The sequence below is a fragment of the Pinus tabuliformis genome, chromosome 1_2 (assembly GCF_031772625.1).
Source record: "Pinus tabuliformis cultivar Carrire ecotype Pingquan chromosome 1_2, CPIR1, whole genome shotgun sequence".
NCBI classification, from domain to species: domain Eukaryota; kingdom Viridiplantae; phylum Streptophyta; class Pinopsida; order Pinales; family Pinaceae; genus Pinus; species Pinus tabuliformis.
Window position 1 is genome coordinate 992,664,246 of NC_142298.1, and position 9,486 is coordinate 992,673,731.

The 9,486-nt window shown below is 36.0% G+C and overlaps 1 pseudogene; it reads left to right on the forward strand.

Moving 5' to 3' along the window:
• The first annotated feature begins 6,411 nt into the window (after positions 1–6,411).
• LOC149209394 (G-type lectin S-receptor-like serine/threonine-protein kinase SD2-5 pseudogene) lies at positions 6,412–8,873 on the forward strand (annotated as a pseudogene).
• Positions 8,874–9,486: the final 613 nt, after the last annotated feature.

The window sequence follows — 9,486 nt, forward strand, 5'->3', positions numbered from 1 at the left end:
GTCATAAAGCTTGGGGGGAGGATGGTGATTCTCAGAGAATTTTTGAGGAGTTTACTTCTTTTGGGATAGATTTGCTGCCAGGAAGCAGAGCAGAGCTATGTGGTTCCTGTTTTTTCAAGCCTTCCTCTTGGCTTGTTCATGTACAGTGTTTTGAAAATATCAATGCTAAATTGTACAATATTAGAGCCTCTCTGAGCTCTTCACTTTTGGGTATGGTGTGTTTTTATGTTTGCTGTAATTTCAATCCAATCCATTTGCTAGAATTTTGGGCTTGGCTTTAGTATGGAATGCAGGCATTTGTGGAAATATTAGAGGGGATGTGACATAATTTAAATGATAAGATTGAACTGGTTGGTAATTGAAAAGTGTAGTGTAATCATAGCTGGTTAGATTTGCTTTATATTTTTTGATGTGCTTTATATTTTTTGTTTTTCTGGATTTTATATAGCACTTTATTATTATTATTATTATTCTATGGTAATTTTGAATCTATTCTTAAAACTGCGAGTAGTGGCAATTCTGTAGATAACTTTTCAAGCAATAATTGTAATAAGAGGATTCGAGTTACTAGATTTATGGGAGTGTATGTTAGGATATAATTCATATTAAAAATAGTAAAAAAAGCAATTGTTTTTATAAGTGTAAAGATACATTGAAGGTATGGAAGATTTGGGAATATTTGTCTTATAGGTATGCATATAACATTTTAAATGAATTATCATCAAAATATGTGAATTCTTGTTAAGATTTGGGAAGATTTGTCTTATAGTTATGCATACAACATCCTAAATGAATTATCACCAAAATATGTGAATTGTGGTAATCCATTAATACATTTGTTCCTATTCATTGCATGTGGATTAGTAAGACAAAAATGTGAAAATCTTGATTTTTAAGATATATATACTTGTATTCTATACAAGTTTAGAACCACCACTTCAAATCTCATTTCTAATGGGCGTGTATGTTAGGGTATAATTCAAATTCAAAGTAGTAAAAATTAGTAATTGTTTTTAAAAGTGTAAAGATACATTGAAGGTGTGGAAGATTTGGGAAGATTTGTCTTATAGTTATGCATATAACATTTTAAATGCATTATCATCAAAATATGTGAATTCTTTAAGTATGTGGGTTTACGCAGTGCATTATATTAGATATCATTTTGGGATTCATCTGCGTTAAGTAAGTCATTCACGTATGACCATTTCCATGAGAGGTAGTCGTAACTGACTAATTTCTCATGATTTTTGAATAGTTCACTTAGCACTCATTGCATCGGGTGATGCTCACAGGGGTGAAGAAGTGGGATTGAAACTAGTGAAATGAATCACATAGCATCAATCATCACTTCCGGGGCTTGCACCCGGTAACCAGGACTTCCCAGGAGGTCACCCATCCCAGAACTCCTCTGGCTCAAGCGCGCTTAACTGTGGAGTTTTCCCCACAATCAAGCCCACTTAGCTTGCTACCCCATTTGCAAAACCTTAGCAAGTATTGTGCCTCATGAACCATTCAAGTAGAGATCCCTTGACTCTTGAATGGTTCATGAGGCACAATACTTGCTAAGGTTTTGCAAATGGGGTAGCAAGCTAAGTGGGCTTGATTGTGGGGATCTCTACTTGAATGCTTCACGAGGCACAATACTTGCTAAGGTTTTGCAAATGGGGTAGCAAGCTAAGTGGGCTTGATTGTGGGGAAAACTCCACAGTTAAGCGTGCTTGAGCCAGAGGAGTTCTGGGATGGGTGACCTCCTGGGAAGTCCTGGTTACCGAGTGCAAGCCCTGGAAGTGATGATTGATGCTATGTGATTCATTTCACTAGTTTCAATCCCACTTCTTCACCCCTGTGAGCATCACCCGATGCAATGAGTGGTAAGTGAACTATTCAAAAATCATGAGAAATTAGTCAGTTACGACTACCTCTCATGGAAATGGTCATAGGTGAATGACTTACTTAACACAGTTGAATCCCAAAATGATATCTAATATAACGCACTGCGTAAACCCCCATACTTAAATTCAAAAATCATGAGAAATTAGTCAGTTACGACTACCTCTCATGGAAATGGTCATACATGAATGACTTACTTAACGTAGTTGAATCCCAAAATGATATCTAATATGTGAATTCTTGTCAAGATTTGGGAAGATTTGTCTTATAGTTATGCATACAACATCCTAAATAAATTATCACCAAAATATGTGAATTGTGGTAATCCATTAATATATTTGTTCCTATTAATTGCATATGCATTACTAAGATAAAAATGTGAAAATCCTATTTTTTAAGATATATATACTTGTAATCTATACAAGTTTAGAACCACCACTTCAAATCTCATTTCCAACCTATCCGATAAAGCTTATAATATTTTAGGGATCCACAATAAATAAACAAAGTAACATTATAATTTATGTTGCAAATATACAGGTAATTTATACTATACTAAGACATCATATGTAAAATCAGTTGATAGATAAACTAGAACAAAACTATAAATATCCTAAGTAGAAGCATTGAATAGCTTTTAAATATCTTGAGCACAAGCATTAAATAGCTTTTGAAAAATATGGCTCCAACGAAACTATAAATATCCTAAGTAGAAGCATTGAATAGCTTTTAAATATCTTGAGCACAAGCATTGAACAGCTTTTGAAAAATATGGCTGCAACGAAACTATAAATATCCTAAGTAGAAGCATTTGAATAGCTTTTAAATATCTTGAGCACAAACATTGAATAACTTTTGAAATATAATTAGTGTACCAAAATATTGGAAAGCAATCTAGGATGGAATTGGAAAGCAATATAGGATGTAGTTCATTTCAATTAGACAACAATGGAGTTTCAAGGTGTGTAAACATAGATAATAATGAAGTTTCAAGGTGTATGAATTTTTATAATGAGCAACATTTCTAAAAACAAGTGTGAACTTTTATAATGAATAGCATTTCTAAAAACAGCCACTGCAATTGCTATAATATAAGAGTTTTTAAAGTTTGAATTTTTTTTTATTAGTAATTATGATATATATAATTGAAAATAAGTAAGCAATAATTTTAACTATATCAATAATAATGATATATTATAGTTTTGTGATGGAGTTTAACTATATCAATAATGATGATATATTATAGTTTTGTGATGGAGGAGTTTGATGAGGAGAAACTGCAATCAAGATATACATTTAAAAACAATTATAAATAAATTTTAATCAATTTAAAAAAATATTAATTAATAATATAATAATATAATCTAATTATTTTAATTGAATTTAAATGGTGATTTTTAACATTCTCTATTTTTAATATTAAAATGATTTAAATGGTGGTTTCTAATATTCTCTATTTTTAATATTTTGTTATAAGTATATAAATTATTGTCTATATATATATATATATATATATACAACGCATTACATATAATAAACATTCAAAAAACTAAAATATCATTTTTTACAATATTTGTATAAGATTTAAATTTGCCAATATATATGGTATAGGGCATACATATTGTATCATTTTTCCAAATTTTATACTATTTTTCCAATTTAAAAAATCTATGGGCCTCTCTTTGCACCTTTTGAGGCAATTTCTAGTTTCTTCCTATCTCTCATTTTCTTATAATAGTTTCTCCTCATCTTAATAGTTTCTCCTTGTAAGGCCTCCGAGCTGCGGAGCGCCGGGCGCATCGTGCACGAAGGCGAGTCGGGCGCGCGGATGGGCGCGTGGGCGCGCGGGCAGGCAAAATGCGACGGAACTGCGGTTAGTTGCGACAAAGTTTGCGACGAAAGGGAGCATACGAAAATTGCCTAAGTGTTGAACGCACATGTTATGAGGACACGAAGGTTTATATGCGTGGAACGATGGACAACAAAACATTCCCAAGCCGACATGGTAAACAAGGACTTGAGGGCGTTCATGATAGAATTTAGGAGGTCGGCCCAAGGCTTAACGCAAGGGTGGAATGCGTATAAGTAAGGGAGGACTGCTCCTCATTCTCACCAAGCAACTTCGCACTTCTAATCTACGCATAGGGGTAAAAAGGCTGCGCAGGGGTAAAAGAAGAATACACATGTCTTATGTGTAGTTCTTCCCTTGTGTGGAGATGGAATTTTGACCCGGGTTGAGAGGTGGAGATTGTGCAGGCAATTGTGTGCAGGATTTGGCAAGGTGAATTAGGAGGCTCGGGTGAGTGTTTCACTTTGTGCAAAGGTGCACATAATTTGTAAGAAGGCTGTTCTATGCCTTGATGTAAAATATTCTAAGTGTTGGCTTGAAGTTTGTCAAGCATCACTTGCATTTGTACAATTGAAGTAAAGCTGTTATAATATATATTGCTGGGCAGACTTTCTGGGAGTTGCCCCTCCCTTTGTACTTGTTTATTGTTGATGTTCTCGGTTTATTGTACATGGTTAATGATTGAGAATGATCTTCTTTAAAGTATAAAGGATAACTCTTTACTTGGTTGCAAGAGAACATAAGTTAAAATAAGTTTATGTTGGAGTAGGCGTAGTCCATAAACGTTAGTATTGTTAAAAAGAAAGCGTTCGGTGGTGCCGCACCTCGCTACAAGCGGTTGAAAGATCACCGCAGGTGTAGGGGCGTGACACTCCTCGTCTTATTCTGAGTCATTCTCTTGTGCAGTTGCAAATATTATCCTAATTGACTTCCCAACCTTATTACTGCTCTAAGTCCTCCTAAACTTTTATTGTTGACCCAACTTTCAAATGGAGCTTATTTTTAAGCTTATGGCTTGATCTACGATGCCTCTACTATAGGAAAAGGCACCACCAATCTTCCAACTTCAAATGACAATGAATGTAGCAATGTAAGTGGTGGCTAGGGTTAACACCTAGAAACTTTATCACTATAAGTGTTTGCTTCCCATTCTCTTTGTCATTCTACCGAAAGGGAACTGCTGGAATGTCCTATCCACTGACGTAGTGGAGTTGTAATTGACAACTGATAAATCCAAGGAAAATACACATGAAAATACACATGGTATATGCGTCGTTGTCATTCTTTAATAATGGAAAACAGCAGTGTTGCTTTCTGCACCGTTTATCACGCTGGGGATGGATACGTGTAAAATGCTCAGCATATATATCTTGAAATTTCTAAAACTTTACCTTGAAAAGTCCGGCTGAATGCACTCCAATTGTATATGAGTCGTCATTCTTTAATAATGGAAAATAGCAGTGTTGCTTTCTGCAATGTTTATCACGCTGGGGATGGATACGTGTAAAATGCTCAGCATATGTATCTTCAAATTTCTAAAACTTTACCTTGAAAAGCCTGGCTGAATGCACACCAACCGTTCCTGCACGTCTTCTAATAAACTCTGTTCATTTGCACCTTATCATGAATTTATCAAAGGAATTCTTCTTCCATGGTTTGTGTTCTGATCTCCAGTTTTTGTGTTGTAATTAGTGGATAGAGACACCGTCATTCCTCATTTTCAACTGTGATGTAAAGACCAGGACAGGACATTTCCAACTAAATATAAATATAATTCATGTCTATAGAACATTGCAATTCACAATGTAATATGCATTAGACAATTTACAGTGTTAATGGAAAATTATCGTTCTGCTTGCTGTATAGGACTATTATTATAGAAATTATATAATAGATTACGTATGCCATTGGACAGATTTGAGTACTGTCTTACCAAATCTGTTAATCCTAAGAAGTTCAAGCCCAAGCACCGCTCAGCATACTTCGGTGATGGAGCTGCGCAATCATAGACGGACACCGTCGCTGTCACAAGTAACCGTCCGCCGTCCCCTCATCTAACACTCCATCACCGAAGTATGCTGAGCGGGGCTTGGGCTTGAATTTCTTCTCGTAGTTCCTCCTCGGCTTATTCTGATTCATTCTCTTGTGCAGTTGCAAATATTATCCTAATTGAGTTCCCAACCTTATTACTGCTCTAAGTCCTCCTAAACATTTACTGTTGACCTAACTTCCAGATGGCTCTTATTTTTAGGCTTATGGCTTGATCTACGATGCTTCTACTACAGGAAAAGGCACCACCAATCTTCCAACTTCAAATGACAATGAATGAGGCAATGTAAGTGGTGGCTAGGGTCATTATCTTTGTCATTATCTTCCAACTTCAAACTTCATCAGTATAAGTGTTTGCTCCCGATTATCTTTGTCATTCTACCGAAAGCAACTGCTGGAAAGTCGTATCCACTTACCTAGTGGAGTTGTAATTGACAATCGATAAACGCAAGGAAAATACACATGGTATATGCGTCGTTGTCATTCTTTAATAATGGATAACAACAGTGTTGCTTTCTGCACCGTTTATCACGTTGGGATGGATACGTGTAACATGCTCAGCATATATATCGTGAAGTTCTAAAACTTTACCTTGAAAAGTCTGGCTGAATGCACTCCAACCGTTCCTGCACGTCTTCTAATAAACTCTGTTCATTTGCGTTAAACTCATGAGTATCCCTGCTAGGAGTATGAAATGAGATAGATGCATCAGAAAAATATAAGCGTGCAATCCGATTAATGTATTGATGTATGTAGGCGAACGTTTGTGATGAATTCTGCGCAAGATCCAGAGGGGAATGCTGGCGGCTTATTCTGATTCATTCTCTTGTGCAGTTGCAAATATTATCCTAATTGAGTTCCCAACCTTATTACTGCTCTAAGTCCTCCTAAACATTTATTGTTGACCCAACTTCCAGATGGCTCTTATTTTTAGGCTTATGGCTTGATCTACGATGCTTCTACTATAGGAAAAGGCACCACCAATCTTCCAACTCCAAATGACAATGAATGAGGCAATGTAAGTGGTGGCTAGGGTCATTATCTTTGTCATTATCTTCCAACTTCAAACTTCATCAGTATAAGTGTTTGCTCCCGATTATCTTTGTCATTCTACCGAAAGCAACTGCTGGAAAGCGGTATCCACTTATCTAGTGGAGTTGTAATTGACAATCGATAAACGCAAGGAAAATACGCATGGTATATGCATCGTTGTCATTCTTTAATAATCGATAACAACAGTGTTGCTTTCTGCACCGTTTATCACGTTGGGGATGGATACGTGTAACATGCTGAGCATATATATCGTGAAAGTTCTAAAACTCTACCTTGAAAAGTCTGGCTGAATGCATTCCAACCGTTCCTGCACGTCTTCTAATAAACTCTGTTCATTTGCGTTATACTCATGAGTATCCCTGCTAGGAGTATGAAATGAGATAGATGCATCAGAAAAATATAATTGTGCAATCCGATTAATGTATTGATGTATGCAGGCGAACGTAAGTGATGAATTCTGCGCAAGATCCAGAGGGGAATGCTGGCGATTTTAAATCTCGAATTATCAGATTAGTCTTCCTCAGCCCGCTGGCGTTGGGCGTGGTTTTTGTGGTGAGCTTGTTGGTCGTGCTATTCACAGCCAGAGGAATTGTGCCATATATCCTCCTCCCACTCCATGGCGGCGTATTTGTCTCTTTTGTTGCCTGGAAATTGATCTCCAGGTGGCAGAGAACGCGAAAACAACAATCTACTGAAGGTGCCAACGTATTCAACGGAGAATATCTGAAGAATCTGACTGGCCTTCCTGCAATATTCGCTTACGAGAGCATTGAGATAGCCACAGGCGGGTTCAGCAAAGAAATTGGAAAGGGAGGATTTGGGGCAGTTTATGAAGGAACTTTGATGGATGGCACATTGGTGGCCGTAAAATGTCTGCTCAACGAGTCGAGGCAGGGACAGGCAGAGTTTTGTGCAGAAATTGCCACAATATCGTCCATCAATCATTCGAATCTTGTGAGATTGCATGGAATTTGTGTAGAAGGTGCTCATCGTATTCTGGTCTACGAATTCATGCCCAACGGGTCTCTTGATAAATGGCTGTTCGGCCTAGGCAAGTGTTTAGATTGGAAAACTAGATATTCAATTGCTCTGGATACCGCCCGGGGACTTGCGTACTTGCACGAGGAGTCGAGGCTTTGTATTCTACATCTAGACGTTAAGCCTCAGAATATTCTACTGGATGAGGATTTCAAGGCGACCGTGTCTGATTTCGGCATGGCAAGATGTCTAAATAGAGATATAGAAAGCCACTTGGTGACAGTGGTGAAGGGCACGATTGGATATATGGCGCCCGAATGGCTTTGGGGAGTAGGAATCACGTCCAAGAGCGATGTCTTCAGCTACGGGATGGTACTTCTTGAGATCATCAGTGGGCGCAGAAACGTCCATAAAAATGGGGATTCGGACAACTGGTATTTTCCTTCCATTGCTTTTAACAAAACGAGGGAAGATAAAATGGAAGAATTAATCGAGAGTGGATTGGAATTGCAAAGGCCCGAGGGGGTTGACGAGGCATGTAGGTTGATAAAGACGGCGTTGTGGTGTATTCAAAGCAATTCGGCGCTGAGACCTTCAATGGGAGCAGTTGTGCGAATATTAGAGGGGCACTTGGAGATAAAGGATCCTCCATTAGATTGCACGCTTCCTTTTGCCCCATCCGTTGTTTATTTGAGGCCCGCCAGCGAAACCACTCAATCCATTTCTGAGTAAATGGATATGGGCGTGCCCTGTGAATGTAGCCAAAGAGGTTGCTCAATTTGGGAATGGAGTTACCGGAGCTTTTCTAGCCGAAAGCAGTCTCCCTAGGGTTTACTCAGACTCTGATATTCACTTCATATTAGTTTTGGTATATATATTACTATTTTGAAATTTGATATAGGTCTATATTTATTATGTACTTTATACTTTTATTATAAAAAAAATTGTTATATTCATATGAGTCGTTTTCGTACTGGTAAGTTATAATATTGGTTTACTTTATTGTATTAAAAAATTTATTTACACATTTAAAATAAAATTATAATTTAGTTTATTTATATGTTTTTTTTAATTTTATATAATGTTAATGAAATAATTAAATTTGTTACTAAATAAGAAAAATGCAGACTCACACATAAGAATGTAAATTTTAGAATATATGTACATTAATTTACATTGATGATGATGATGATGATGATGATGATGATGATGATGATGATGATGATGATGATGATGATGATGATGATGATGATGATGATGATGATGATGATGATGATGATGATGATGATGATGATGATGATGATGGCGGTCTTACTCAAGAGTTAAGATGGATCTATGTTGTAATATAAATGTAGTTGAACAAATATTTTATTTATAAATCATTTAATTATTTTTATTATAAATATTTTATAAATACTACATATCAAATCAATATTAAACATTGAAAAAATTACAAATATTCCTCATACATTGAATTAGAAAATGAATTGTAAATTCTCATTGTAAATTATAATTCTCATAAACTATAAATTGTATTTGTAAAGGAAATAAAGTTTAAATTCTAAATTCTAATTCTAATGTTTACATGATATTTATCAAAACTAGTTAAGAAATTACATGTATCTAGATTTTTAATTTTCAATTATTTTCTCAAATATAAAATTAAA